Here is a 15,779-nt window from a genome sequence, read left to right on the forward strand (position 1 = left end):
GGTGAATAAAAGGTACATGTGGGAGCTTTAACACATGTGCTGGGCGCGAAACCCTTATAAATTAAGCTTCTGGTAAAGAAGCCCCCAGGTATAGTGAGTGCGGATAGCACATCGATTATGCGCGGACTTAGGCGCAAATAAGCCTTTTAATGCTGTTTATGACTAGGGGTGAGAGAAAAAAGAGAAAGAAGGCAACTGAAGTATACAAAAAATTTGGACGGGAGACGAACTCTTAATCCGACGCTAGGCATAGAATCTTCGGAGGCGGGCTACGTTCCATGGGTTCGGCTCGAGTCGATTATCCGATGCATTTCGTAGATGGTATGCTCCGCCGGTAAGGACTTGATCGATGATGAAGGGGCCCTCCCATTTGGGCTTGAGCTTGTCCTTTTTCTTGTCCGGCAAGCGTAGAACTAGTTCGCCCACGTTGTAAGTCTTGGCCCGTACTTCTCTGCTTTGATATCTTCGAGCCTGCTGCTGATAGAATGCGGAACCAGCCATGGCGACGTCTCGTTCTTCCTCCAATGCGTCTAAGCTGCCCTGCCGATCCAGCTCGGCCTCTCTTTCTTCATACATGCGCACTTGAGGTGAGTCATGAATAATGTCGCAGGGCAAAACTGCCTCTGCGCCGTACACCATAAAAAATGGTGTGAATCCGGTAGTACGGTTGGGCGTTGTCCGCAGCCCCCAGAGTACGGAGTCGAGCTCCTCTACCCAGTGTGTGTCAGATTTTGTAAGTGACCGCTCATTCCACTTGACCGTTGGTTTGAGGATGATAGACTGAAGCATAATCGAGCTTGATGCCCATATTTTTCCACCATGATTTAACCTCATCGGCCATAAAATTCGTGCCGTTATCGGTGATGGTGCTGTGGGGGACACCGTAATGGTGTACTATCCCGGATATAAAGTCTATCACTGGTCCGGACTCTGCCGCTTTAACTGGCTTGGCCTCTATCCATTTGGTGAATTTATCCACCATGACCAATAGGTATATTTGCTTGTGGGTTCCCCCTTTAAGTGGTCCAACCATGTCAAGCCCCCAGACCGCGAACGGCCAGGTAATGGGTATATTTTTGAGGGCGGTGGGTGGAATATGGCTCTGATTAGCAAAGAGCTGACAACCGACGCATCGTTGGACAAAGTCCTGAGCATCTGCCCGGGCCGTCGGCCAATAAAATCCTGTACGGAATGCCTTTCCTACGAGGGCCCGGGCTGCTGCGTGGTGTCCGCCTAGTGCGGCATGAATTTCAGCCAGGAGGTTTCGCCCTTCCTCTTCGGAGATACACCTTTGAAGGACTCCGGTTGTGCTTTTCTTATAAAGTACTCCCTCGTGGACCTTGTAGGCTTTAGATCGCCGAATTATGCAGCGGGCCTCATTTTGGTCTTCGGGAAGTTCCTGCCTAAGTAAGTAGGCTAGGAATGGTTCTGTCCACGGGGCGATTACGGCCATTATGTCGTGGGCTGAGGGTGTTATTTCGGCGGCGGAATTGCCGCTTATGTCGAATTGCTCTGTGTCGGTTGGTGTGGCTGCTTCTGATTTGTTATGTCCGGACTCCTCTTCCCATAGTACGGATGGCTTGAACAGCCGTTCCAGGAAGATGTTTGGAGGGACAGCGTCACACTTTGCGCCGATGCGTGCTAATACGTCGGCCGCTTGGTTGTTATCCCTGGCTACATGATGGAATTCGAGTCCGTCGAACCGAGCTGACATTTTTAGGACAGGGTTGCGATATGCTGCCATTTTCGGATCCTTGTGTCACATCCCTGGTCCTGTTATGCATTAGGCTAGACCTCATGTGAGCTTCATGTTTTAATTCAAATGAAATTTGAATTGAGGAATTTTCAAAGCCTCAGAATCCTTTAAAAAAAATGATCAAGATAAAAATTGCTTCAAATAAGTCCAAGAAAATGTTCTTGTTATCCTCTGGAAATATTGGCAAGAGGTAAAATCCAAACCAATATTTTCGGTATCTCAGAAACATTTATTTTGGGTATTTGAATTAAATCAATAGCTATTTGAATTGGACTTATATCTACTGTTAAATAAATATAGGTCCAATAATTCTGAAATATTTTTGTGGAGCATTGTTTTAATTCTTTTTAGCTCCTAAAAATATTGTCAGAAGCAAAATAAATTGAATTGGTTTCAAAACCAAATTCAAAACAAACCTGCAAAATAGAAAACAGAATTAAAACAAAACAGAGAGAAAAAAATAAAAAGAATAGAAGCCTACCTGGGCCACTTACCTGTAGCCGGCCCAGCTGGCCAGCTCCTCCCGCTGGCCCAGCCCACCGCCGCCTCCCTTCCCTGTCGCCTTCCTCCTCGCGCCAGTAGGCAGAGGAGGGACACGGCGCGCGCGCCCGAGCTCGCCACGCCACCACCCTGCTCGTCTGCATCGCCTGGCCACCGCGACGCCGCGCGTCATCTCCTCGGCGCCGCCCCGACCCCCCTGGATCCCCTCGCTCTCTCCCTCTCCCTTGTATCTCTCCTCTGCTTCCTCTCTCTCTCACTCGCCGAGCGCAGCCGCAGCCGCGCCACCGTAACGCCGCGGCCACCGTCTCCCCCTCGACCCCTCGCTGTGCTTGCGAGCTCCGCCTCGACCCTCTCTTCCTCCCCACCGATCCACGGCCCTCCGGAAACCCTTTATCGCCGCCCACGTCGCCGTTCCCCTCCTCGGCCACCGGAGATCGTCGTCGTCGATTCGCTGCACTCCGGCCACCCCCGAGCCCACTAACCCTCCCTACAGCTCCGCGGTGAGCCTCCGTGCAGAACCCCTCTCTCTCCCCTCGCGTTTGCAAGCTCTAGGCCATAGCTCCGCCGCGGCCGAACTCCGGCCGCCGCTGACCTCGTCACCGCCGTCACTACAGCCGCTTGAGCTCGTCTCGGAGCGTGTCACCGCACTCAGGAAGCCACCAGGAGCCTAACGCATATCCTAACTCGCCCTCCCGTGCACCACAGCGCCAACCCCGCACTCACCGAACTCCGGCGCCGCCGCGAGCTCCGTTCCGACGAGCCCCGGCGTCCCCGCAGCCTCCCACCTACCCCATCAGATGCGGGAGAGCCCGGGCTACGCCCCGGTGCCCTCAGCGCGCGAATCCGATGCCCCTAGCGCAAGTCCGGCGTGCCCCGCCGTGCTCTGTGGTCACCGCCGGCCAAACTCCGGCGGGCCGATGTGGCCACTTAGTTAGGGGCTAATCACCCTATGAGCCACTGCCATGTGGGCCCCGAGCCTAATTAGGTTAGTTTAATTTTTTTGTTTAGATTAGTGCTAATCTGTGGACCCCATGTGTCAGATTTTGACTTAGTCAAGTCAACGTTGACCGGTCCCACCTGTCAGTGAGTGAAACAGCCCTGTGTCACTGACGTGTGGCCCCCACACGTCAGGTTTGACCAGCAGCAGCGTCTGTTGACCTGCTGACGTCACGGTGACGCACTGCTGACGTAGTAAATGTTTCTGGAATTTAAATAATTCTTAAATGATTTATTAATTCCAGAAAATGCCTAAAACTTCTAAAAATCATAGAAAATTAACCGTAACTCCAAATTAAATAAATTATATATGAAAAATTATCAGAAAAATTCAAGGAATCCATCTGTACCATTTTCATGCATGTTAGAACAACTTATAGCTGCTGTTTAGCACAAATCAATTACATGCCATTTGAATAATCACATATGGAGTTTGAATTTGAATCTTGGATACAAACCAACTTCATTTAATCTGGTTTTAGTTGCATTAGCCCAAAACACATTCATTTTGCCATGTCATGATCATGCATCATATTGTGCATTGCACTGATCGTGTTTTTCTGTATTTGCCGGTAATTGTCCCCTCTTGATAGACGTGTACCGATGATGTGATCGTTGACACTGATGAAGACTCAATGTTATCTTCAGAAGTGCCAGGCAAGCAAAACCCCCTTGTTCATTCTGATACAATCCTACTCTCTCGCTCCTGCTCTCTTTTAATGCATTAGGACAACACCGATTCATCTGTTACTTGCTGCGGTAGCTGAACCCCTTTATCCTCTGCATGACCTGTAATTGCCACAGTAAATAGATGAAACCCACTAGCATGAGTAGGAGTTGTTTGAGCCCTGTTGTGCCTACTCATTCATGTTTGTTTGTCATGCCTGCTACTGCTTAGAGTTGAGTCAGGTCTGATTCATCGGGGATGAATCAGAGGTGTGTGAACATGTCCTACTGTGTGTGAGCTAAGTGTGTGAACACGATTTGGTAAAGGTAGCGGTGAGAGGCCATGTAGGAGTACATGGTGGGTTGTCTCATTGCAGCCGTCCTCAGGAACTGAGTTCTGTGTTTGTGATCCATGATTCAGCTACTACCACGCATTGGGCCCGAAACCAATGGACCCTCTCGGCTTCTTAATCACCCTTGTCCTCTGTCCAGGAGTTGCAAGTAGTTTCTGGTGTTTGTAGTATGCTGGAGGCCGTGGGCAGCGCTGACCGTAGGGGTGGGCTGTGATGCGGTAGGCACGTGGCACGGTGTACCGGGCGCCCGTTTGGTGTCTCGGGAACCCTGTTCACATCGTTTGGGGCTGTGAGCGAAACTCCGGCCGGATCTCCTCATGGATGGAACCCGAATAGGCGATAAACCTGGACTAGAGACTTAGGTGATTAGGTAGGTCGTGGCCGACACCCACGTTGGGCTTCCGCTTGAAGGTTGCCGAGTACATGTCGTGTAAACGGCGGTAAGTGGTGAGAGCGTGTGTGAAGAAGTACACCCCTGCAGGGTTAACATCATCTAATCGAATAGCCGTGTCCGCGGAAAAGGACTTCTGGGTTGCTTATATCAGTTCATAGACAAGTGAAAGTGGATACTCTAAAATACGCAAGATAAGCGTGAGTGCTATGGATGGCGTTCTCGTAGGGAGACGGGAGCGGATCCATAGTGGTGTATTGATATGGTGAATATGTGGACTCGTGTGCGCCACCTCAAAAGAGTTACTCGCAGTCGTAGTTCAGATTAGCCACCGAGTCAAAGATGGCTTGCTGCAGTTAAACCCCACCATCCCCTTTGTTGATAATGATGCATATGTAGATAGTTCTGATGTAAGTCTTGCTGGGTACATTTGTACTCACGTTTGCCTATTTATGTTTTTGCAGAGAGACTTCGGTCTTGCTAGTAGTTTCGCGTGGACTTCGACGTTTAGCTTGTTACCTCAGCTACGATCTTGTGCCCTCGGCAGTATCTGGCAGATAGTCAGGCTTCTCAGCCTTTTTCATTTATAGTGGTCTGTACTCAGACATGATAGTTTCCGCTTGTGCTTTGACTTGTATACTCTAAATGTTGGGTCATGAGACCTATGTTTGTAATATCTCGCTCCTCGGAGCCTAATGAATAAATACTTGATTTGTAGAGTCATGTTGTGATGCCATGTTGTATTTGCACATATCGAGCATATTGTGTGTATGTTATTGAAATGCTTGGTATGTGTGGGATCTGACCATCTAGTTGTTTATCTTTAGTAGCCTCTCTTACCGGGAAATGTCTCCTAGTGTTTCCACTGAGCCATGTAGCTTGCTACTGCTCCGGAACACTTAGGCTGGCCGGCATGTGTCCTTCTTCGTTCCTGTGTCTGTCCCTTAGGGGAAATGTCACGCGATGAATACCGGAGTCCTGTTAGCCCGCTACAGCCCGGTTCACCGGAGTCCTGCTAGCCCAGTGCTACAGCCTGGATTCACTCGCTGATGACCGACACGTTCGATGCTGGGTCATGGATGCCTGTCCCTGTAAGTTTGTGCCACTTTGGGTTTACGACTAGCCATGTCAGCCCGGGCTCCTTATCATATGGATGCTAGCGACACTGTCATATACGTGTGCCAAAAGGCGCAAACGGTCCCGGGTAAAGGTAAGGCGACACCCGTGGGAATACCGTGCGTGAGGCCGCAAAGTGATATGAGGTGTTACATGCTAGATCTATGTGGCATTGAGTCGGGGTCCTGACAGCGTTGGTATCAGAGCTTGACTGCCTGTAGGATTACCAAGCCAAACTGGTCGATGTTGAGTCTAGAAATTCTTTAGTTATATGTAGGGGAATTGATTGTGGGATGGAACGTAAGGCTCTTTTTACTTCTTATACCTTATGCCTTCTGATATGAGTCATCTTATCTTTCCTGCGGGGATTAAGAACTAGGCTATCTCTTCTTTCTATCAGGATCACGTGTTACTAATCCGTAGACTTATAAGATTGTTGGATTTACGCTTGAGTTCAGTTCCTACTACTTCCGTATGTTAATTGTTGATCTCGAAACCTTGATATTGTGCTTCTGAGTGGTTATGCCACCATTTTTGTGAATGTCTCAAATCTTTTCTGAGCATTTACAGCCGTTATGCTGTCCGAGTCATTCCAGGTTTCTAAATAGTCTGATGCATTTGCAAAATCCTTTCCCTCTGGTTTCGATGCTCCTTTATGCCAGCTCAATCACACTAATTGTTGAGTTGAGGCATTCTATTGCCTTGACATTTATGTTGGAGTTACTATTATGACCCTAGGTATTTAGGGAGTCACCTAGTAATCTAGCAACGTTTTGTGTTCCCAGTGTGAAGATTCTGGCCTTTATTATCGAAAGCATCCTGTGATGCCATTTAGTTAGTAGGCATTCTGTTCCTGGGTTCTTGAACCCGAGATTCACTCCACCTACTTCGTGTTGATAGTAATTGTTAGTGCCTTCAGGATATTAGTAACCTTTGCGATAGTCCTTGAAGTCCGTGGTATCTTCTTCTTCCAAATACCATGAACTACTTATGGCAGAAGTTCCTCGTTGAACTGAAATATCACAACAGGATTATTCTTGAGGAGTTCTCCATTCATAAATCGTGACTCTGCCAGTTCTACCTTTCTGCATGGGTTATCCGGAAGAATTATGTTGAACTCGGTTCGACATACTAATTTATGCATCCACAACTCAGAAAGTTATATGTTCCTTTGAGTTGTCCCTCTTTAGTTGTCTACTGACCTTCGTCTATCAATTGATAGTCAAGAGTATGCGCGCGTTCGTTTGTCGATGCCTATTACTCTTGTGGCCCGTCAAGCCATTCCGTCCTGAATGACTAGGAGAAACAAACTCCAGTACCTCATCCATATTTAGGATTGGGTCAAAGTAGTTGTGTTCCGCAGATCAAGTTACAATCCAGCTTCTGGTCTGCTCTACCCTGAAGTATTACCTTCTTTATGACAGGAATTTCATGAGAATTGCACCACCTTTTGTGAATTCTTGACATAGTGATACTTCTCGCCATCCTTTTTCATTCCTCGGTTCCGTGTTGATGCAACCGGAATAACGACAAATGAATTGTGATGTGTGAAATCAATACTCCTAGCAACCTCGTTGCTTGGTAGTTAAAGGATAATAATTTTATTCTTAGTATGTTGGTTATTGAATCACCATTCTAAGATTGATCGTGCTACCTAGTCCTTATTTCCTGGTGCACTCTTTGATTGATGAGTTAGGATTTGTCAAGTCCTCGCTCATTTGATCATATCATCTTGCCCTGAAAAGCAAGATTGTTCTCGAGCTTAGTAACATATCGGTGGTTCGTGATTTTCCGAAGATCTTCTCGGAAGTACTACCAGGTCGTCACCTGACCATTATGTTGAGCCCGTGATCAAGTTGGTTTCTTATGAACCACCTTCTTTCCAAGAATCGGTGTTAGATATCCCTGAGCTAGTTGGTTAAGCTGGACAACAACTTGGAGAGTTGGAAGATAAAAACTTGTCTGACTTAGCTCGTTCCAAAGGGATATTCTTGTGTAGTGTGTGTTGAAGAAAGATGATATCTTCATCGATTGGTCCCTGTGATCAGTTGCTGGACCTATTGTCTTATCAATCCCTTGATTTGAGTGTGGGCTATCGTCAAATCAAATCAGTACCAACGATGCTCGTAATGTTTTCCTACTCGTGGTTGATCCCTCGAGCATACACCATTACATCTTTGGTCTGACCAATGCTATCACCGTGTTCACATGATGGTGGAAGTCCAGTGATATGGAAATTCCGATGAGTTGCTGTTGAGCCCATCAGTAGCATTTTGTCTCCCCCCATGAATCATGTTGAACATCAACCTAGTGTTGGAAACTTGTGTAAGCATTTCTTCGTGTTTCGTTCATGAAGCATATGTTTGAATGAAAGTAGTGATTTTCCCTAATTCATGTGCATATGATGCAAGTTGCCGCCATGAATTTGAGGAAGATTGTTTTGTTTCCCTGGAATCATTCCAAATTAGTCATGCACACGTGCGAAGTATTCTGTGGTCTGGAGACCTGTAACCTTCATTCTATATGTGTCCCGAGCACACCAAGCCACTGATTGATTTGTTCAAGGGGAAGAAGTTCCTTCATAAGAGCTAATCATATGACTTATGCAAGGACTTCGTTATCCACGGTGATGGTTCCCAACCAGAACTCGATAGTGTTTTATTGTAAGACTACCACGTGGTCATGCTTGTCTGGGACAACGTGTTCACATGTTTGTAGCAGAACCAGCTCATGTTTTGGAGCTTACTATCGTAGTTCATTTCCCGAGAATCTCGCAACGTCATCTCGTCGATTTGTGTTGCAAACTTTCATTTTTCTTTCTAGACTTGATGAGTCTGGGATATCCTGACACCAACCAGATCTGAATCTCAGGCAGATATGATGGTTGGAACATTCTCCAAGAACTATAATATTGGTCCCTCGATAACCGGTAAAGTGGATGTCGTGGCCAACACACCCAGCCGGAAGACCTGTTATTATAATATCTTGATTGAGGAAGTTGGCCACCTCCCCATAGGGATTTCGTAGGATTTACTCCCTAGTTGCCCCTATGGATTTTAAGATCCCGAAGTCCGACCTTTTACTTGATGTCCTAGATACCAGTCCATTTCTATGAATGGGTTACACTAGCACATCAAGGAGAACATTAGAAGCGGAGTGCTAAATGTTTCTCGGTCGATCATCCAGATTTTGTTTCCTTGGCCTCGCTAAGATGAAATCTGAGAAGGTGTTATCTTTCTTTGCATCTACATCCTCCATCATCATTCATCATGGTAGAAAGTTGTGTTGCCGGACCCTTGACACGGATGTTGGTAAAACCTTGATGAATATGGAAATGCTCAAGTTCTTGAGAGCACGCACAAGCGTTACGTGTTATCATCGGCTCTAACTGGGATTACTCTCAGTTTCCTCGGCAATGCTATGACCTCTTCAAACAGTGAATTCACTCCCTATTGTTGGGTTCTTCCCCAGTTACCAGAATCATTCCTAGCATTTGCATTTTGTTCCTAGCTTGCACCGCCAATGTGCCATTCTACCATGGGTCTCTTCCATTTCCGGTGATAAGCAAATTCATCCATTACGTTGTCTTCAACAAGGTAATCCACATCATCCAAGTCCGAGTATGCCATTCTACCGACCCCCTCCAAACGATCGCTCGAGAATTGCCTTAGGCTGGTTTAAAGAGTTTCAATGATCTATGAATCAAAAGTAATTCTTTTTGCCACTTAAGGGGATATCTCTACGAGTCACCTTCCCTAAGGTGTATCGTTATGGTATCATGGCAACTCAACTCCTCGCTACGTTGACAACCGTTTACCACCTTCTTAGGTATGAAATTGTTGTCTACCTAGTGAACCTTCGTCATCCGTTTCTTCCACCCCTATTGATGTGTATCTCGTGTCTCAACCCGAAAGATGGTTCTATGTCTCATTCCGTAAGTTAATCTTGAGTTGTTCGATCTTCGAGGAGATCGACCCTTCTAGAGTCTCCTTCTTCCCCCCCCCCCTGTCATGTTGACAGGATTTCTCAGAGCAAGACGACAAGACAAAGATGGTGTTCAAATCAACGTTCATTTGAAGTGCACCCTGGATCGTGAACATTATACTAGTTGCGTTTCCCCTTCACCTTACCCTACGCTTGAATCTCGAGACGAGATTCTTGTTTAGTGGGGGTGAGTTGTCACATCCCTGGTCCTGTTATGCATTAGGCTAGACCTCATGTGAGCTTCATGTTTTAATTCAAATGAAATTTGAATTGAGGAATTTTCAAAGCCTCAGAATCCTTTAAAAAAATGATCAAGATAAAAATTGCTTCAAATAAGTCCAAGAAAATGTTCTTGTTATCCTCTGGAAGTATTGGCAAGAGGTAAAATCCAAACCAATATTTTCGGTATCTCAGAAACATTTATTTTGGGTATTTGAATTAAATCAATAGGTATTTGAATTGGACTTATATCTACTGTTAAATAAATATAGGTCCAATAATTCTGAAATATTTTTGTGGAGCATTGTTTTAATTCTTTTTAGCTCCTAAAAATATTGTCAGAAGCAAAATAAATTGAATTGGTTTCAAAACCAAATTCAAAACAAACCTGCAAAATAGAAAACAGAATTAAAACAAAACAGAGAGAAAAAAATAAAAAGAATAGAAGCCTACCTGGGCCACTTACCTGTAGCCGGCCCAGCTGGCCAGCTCCTCCCGCTGGCCCAGCCCACCGCCGCCTCCCTTCCCTGTCGCCTTCCTCCTCGCGCCAGTAGGCAGAGGAGGGACACGCCGCGCGCGCCCGAGCTCGCCACGCCACCACCCTGCTCGTCTGCATCGCCTGGCCACCGCGACGCCGCGCGTCATCTCCTCGGCGCCGCCCCGACCCCCCTGGATCCCCTCGCTCTCTCCCTCTCCCTTGTATCTCTCCTCTGCTTCCTCTCTCTCTCACTCGCCGAGCGCAGCCGCAGCCGCGCCACCGTAACGCCGCAGCCACCGTCTCCCCCTCGACCCCTCGCTGTGCTTGCGAGCTCCGCCTCGACCCTCTCTTCCTCCCCACCGATCCACGGCCCTCCGGAAACCCTGCATCGCCGCCCACGTCGCCGTTCCCCTCCTCGGCCACCGGAGATCGTCGCCGTCGATTCGCTGCACTCCGGCCGCCCCCGAGCCCACTAACCCTCCCTACAGCTCCGCGGTGAGCCTCCGTGCAGAACCCCTCTCTCTCCCCTCGCGTTTGCAAGCTCTAGGCCATAGCTCCGCCGCGGCCGAACTCCGGCCGCCGCTGACCTCGTCACCGCCGTCACTACAGCCGCTTGGGCTCGTCTCGGAGCGTGTCACCGCACTCAGGAAGCCACCAGGAGCCTAACGCATATCCTAACTCGCCCTCCCGTGCACCACAGCGCCAACCCCGCACTCACCGAACTCCGGCGCCGCCGCGAGCTCCGTTCCGACGAGCCCCGGCGTCCCCGCAGCCTCCCACCTACCCCATCAGATGCGGGAGAGCCCGGGCTACGCCCCGGTGCCCTCAGCGCGCGAATCCGATGCCCCTAGCGCAAGTCCGGCGTGCCCCGCCGTGCTCTGTGGTCACCGTCGGCCAAACTCCGGCGGGCCGATGTGGCCACTTAGTTAGGGGCTAATCACCCTATGAGCCACTGCCATGTGGGCCCCGAGCCTGATTAGGTTAGTTTAATTTTTTTGTTTAGATTAGTGCTAATCTGTGGACCCCATGTGTCAGATTTTGACTTAGTCAAGTCAACGTTGACCGGTCCCACCTGTCAGTGAGTGAAACAGCCCTGTGTCACTGACGTGTGGCCCCCACACGTCAGGTTTGACCAGCAGCAGCGTCTGTTGACCTGCTGACGTCACGGTGACGCACTGCTGACGTAGTAAATGTTTCTGGAATTTAAATAATTCTTAAATGATTTATTAATTCCAGAAAATGCCTAAAACTTCTAAAAATCATAGAAAATTAACCGTAACTCCAAATTAAATAAATTATATATGAAAAATTATCAGAAAAATTCAAGGAATCCATCTGTACCATTTTCATGCATGTTAGAACAACTTATAGCTGCTGTTTAGCACAAATCAATTACATGGCATTTGAATAATCACATATGGAGTTTGAATTTGAATCTTGGATACAAACCAACTTCATTTAATCTGGTTTTAGTTGCATTAGCCCAAAACACATTCATTTTGCCATGTCATGATCATGCATCATATTGTGCATTGCACTGATCGTGTTTTTCTGTATTTGCCGGTAATTGTCCCCTCTCGATAGACGTGTACCGATGATGTGATCGTTGACACTGATGAAGACTCAATGTTATCTTCAGAAGTGCCAGGCAAGCAAAACCCCCTTGTTCATTCCGATATAATCCTACTCTCTCGCTCCTGCTCTCTTTTAATGCATTAGGACAACACCGATTCATCTGTTACTTGCTGCGGTAGCTGAACCCCTTTATCCTCTGCATGACCTGTCATTGCCACAGTAAATAGATGAAACCCACTAGCATGAGTAGGAGTTGTTTGAGCCCTGTTGTGCCTACTCATTCATGTTTGTTTGTCATGCCTGCTACTGCTTAGAGTTGAGTCAGGTCTGATTCATCAGGGATGAATCAGAGGTGTGTGAACATGTCCTACTGTGTGTGAGCTAAGTGTGTGAACACGATTTGGTAAAGGTAGCGGTGAGAGGCCATGTAGGAGTACATGGTGGGTTGTCTCATTGCAGCCGTCCTCAGGAACTGAGTTCTGTGTTTGTGATCCATGATTCAGCTACTACCACGCATTGGGCCCGAAACCAATGGACCCTCTCGGCTTCTTGATCACCCTTGTCCTCTGTCCACGAGTTGCAAGTAGTTTCTGGTGTTTGTAGTATGCTGGAGGCCGTGCGCAGCGCTGACCGTAGGGGTGGGCTGTGATGCGGTAGGCACGTGGCACGGTGTACCGGGCGCCCGTTTGGTGTCTCGGGAACCCTGTTCACATCGTTTGGGGCTGTGAGCGAAACTCCGGCCGGATCTCCTCATGGATGGAACCCGAATAGGCGATAAACCTGGACTAGAGACTTAGGTGATTAGGTAGGCCGTGGCCGACACCCACGTTGGGCTTCCGCTTGAAGGTTGCCGAGTACATGTCGTGTAGACGGCGGTAAGTGGTGAGAGCGTGTGTGAAGAAGTACACCCCTGCAGGGTTAACATCATCTATTCGAATAGCCGTGTCCACGGAAAAGGACTTCTGGGTTGCTTATATCAGTTCATAGACAAGTGAAAGTGGATACTCTAAAATACGCAAGATAAGCGTGAGTGCTATGGATGGCGTTCTCGTAGGGAGACGGGAGCGGATCCATAGTGGTGTATTGATATGGTGAATATGTGGACTCGTGTGCGCCACCTCAAAAGAGTTACTCGCAGTCGTAGTTCAGGATAGCCACCGAGTCAAAGCTGGCTTGCTGCAGTTAAACCCCACCATCCCCTTTGTTGATAATGATGCATATGTAGATAGTTCTGATGTAAGTCTTGCTGGGTACATTTGTACTCACGTTTGCCTATTTATGTTTTTGCAGAGAGACTTCGGTCTCGCTAGTAGTTTCGCGTGGACTTCGACGTTTAGCTTGTTACCTCAGCTACGATCTTGTGCCCTCGGCAGTATCTGGCAGATAGTCAGGCTTCTCAGCCTTTTTCATTTATAGTGGTCTGTACTCAGACATGATAGTTTCCGCTTGTGCTTTGACTTGTATACTCTAAATGTTGGGTCATGAGACCTATGTTTGTAATATCTCGCTCCTCGGAGCCTAATGAATAAATACTTGATTTGTAGAGTCATGTTGTGATGCCATGTTGTATTTGCACATATCGAGCATATTGTGTGTATGTTATTGAAATGCTTGGTATGTGTGGGATCTGACCATCTAGTTGTTTATGTTTAGTAGCCTCTCTTACCGGGAAATGTCTCCTAGTGTTTCCACTGAGCCATGTAGCTTGCTACTGCTCCGGAACACTTAGGCTGGCCGGCATGTGTCCTTCTTCGTTCCTGTGTCTGTCCCTTAGGGGAAATGTCACGCGATGAATACCGGAGTCCTGTTAGCCCGCTACAGCCCGGTTCACCGGAGTCCTGCTAGCCCAGTGCTACAGCCTGGATTCACTCGCTGATGACCGACACGTTCGATGCTGGGTCATGGATGCCTGTCCCTGTAAGTTTGTGCCACTTTGGGTTTACGACTAGCCATGTCAGCCCGGGCTCCTTATCATATGGATGCTAGCGACACTGTCATATACGTGTGCCAAAAGGCGCAAACGGTCCCGGGTAAAGGTAAGGCGACACCCGTGGGAATACCGTGCGTGAGGCCGCAAAGTGATATGAGGTGTTACATGCTAGATCTATGTGGCATTGAGTCGGGGTCCTGACACCTTGGCATCAAAGTCTCCATTTATTTGGGATATTGCAAGGTTTGAATCCCCGCGCACCTCTAGGCGTTGAATGCCCATGGAGATTGCCATCCAGAAACCATGTAAAAGGGCCTCGTATTCGGCTGCGTTGTTGGAGTCCGTGTACATTATTTGAAGTACGTATTGGACTGTGTCACCGATCGGGGACGTCAAGACGACGCCAGCCCCCAGTCCGGCCAACATTTTAGAGCCGTCGAAGTGCATAATCCAATTGGAGTATGCGCCGTACTCTTTAGGGAGTTCGGCTTCTGTCCATTCAGCGACAAAGTCAGCCAAGACTTGTGACTTTATAGCTCGCCGAGGTCTGTAAGTTATATCGAATGGTAAGAGCTCAATGGCCCATTTTGCAATCCTGCCCGTTGCGTCGCGGTTGTTTATAATGTCATTGAGTGGTACTTCAGAGGCCACTGTTATCGAACACTCTTGAAAGTAGTGTCGGAGCTTCCCGGATGCCATGAACACTGCATACGCGATCTTCTGATAGTGTGGGTAATGGGACTTGCAGGGGGTTAACACAGTGGATATGTAATACACTGGTTTTTGAAGAGGGAATTTATGCCCTTCTGTCTCTCGTTCGACGACGAGTACCGTGCTTACAGCTTGATGTGTTGCTGTGATGTATAACAGCATTGGCTCGCCCAGGTTGGGCGTGGCCAGGACCGGATTCGTTGCCAATATGGCCTTTATTTCTTCGAGTCCGACGGTGGCAGCATCCATCCACTCGAAGTGTTCGGTGTGCCTGAGGAGGCGATAGAGGGGCAATGCCTTTTCTCCTAAGCGGGAGATAAAGCGGCTGAGGGCCGCCACGCATCCTGTCAATTTCTGGATCTGTTTGAGGTTTTTGGAATATCCAGCTGTGATAGAGCCCGGATCTTGGCCGGATTTGCTTCAATTCCTCTACCGGATACGATGAAGCCCAGGAGCTTTCCGGCTGGCACGCCGAAAACGCATTTTTCCGGATTCAGCTTGATATCATATTCTCGGAGGTTGTCAAATGTGACCCTCAAGTCGTCTACTAGAGTTTCGACGCGTTTACTTTTGACGACCACGTCGTCTACGTATGCCTCTACTGTCTTGCCGATCTGGGTAGCCAGACATGTCTGAATCATGCGCTGATATGTTACGCCGGCATTTTTAAGTCCAAAGGGCATCGTGTTGAAGCAGAATGGTCCATATGGAGTAATGAATGCCGTTGCAGCTTGATCTGCTTCTGCCATCTTGATTTGATGATAGCCGGAGTATGCATCCAGGAAGCACAATGAATCGTGCCCTGCAGTGGCATTAATGATTTGGTCGATGCGGGGGAGGGGGAAGGGATCCTTTGGGCAGGCTTTATTTAGGTCTTTGAAATCGACACATAGGTGCCAGGATTTTTCCTTCTTTGGTACCATTACCAGGTTTGCTAGCCAATCCGGATGTTTGATGTCTCTGATGAATCCGGCTTCCAATAGTTTGGCTAGTTCCTCTCCCATTGCCTGTCTTTTGGGTTCGGAAAATCGTTGAAGAGCCTATTTGACTGGCTTGAATCCTTTTAGGATGTTTAGGCTGTGTTCTGCTAGTCTGCATGGGAT

This window comes from Triticum dicoccoides, chromosome 5B, assembly GCF_002162155.2.
Source record: "Triticum dicoccoides isolate Atlit2015 ecotype Zavitan chromosome 5B, WEW_v2.0, whole genome shotgun sequence".
In the NCBI taxonomy this organism is placed as follows: Eukaryota; Viridiplantae; Streptophyta; class Magnoliopsida; order Poales; family Poaceae; genus Triticum; species Triticum dicoccoides.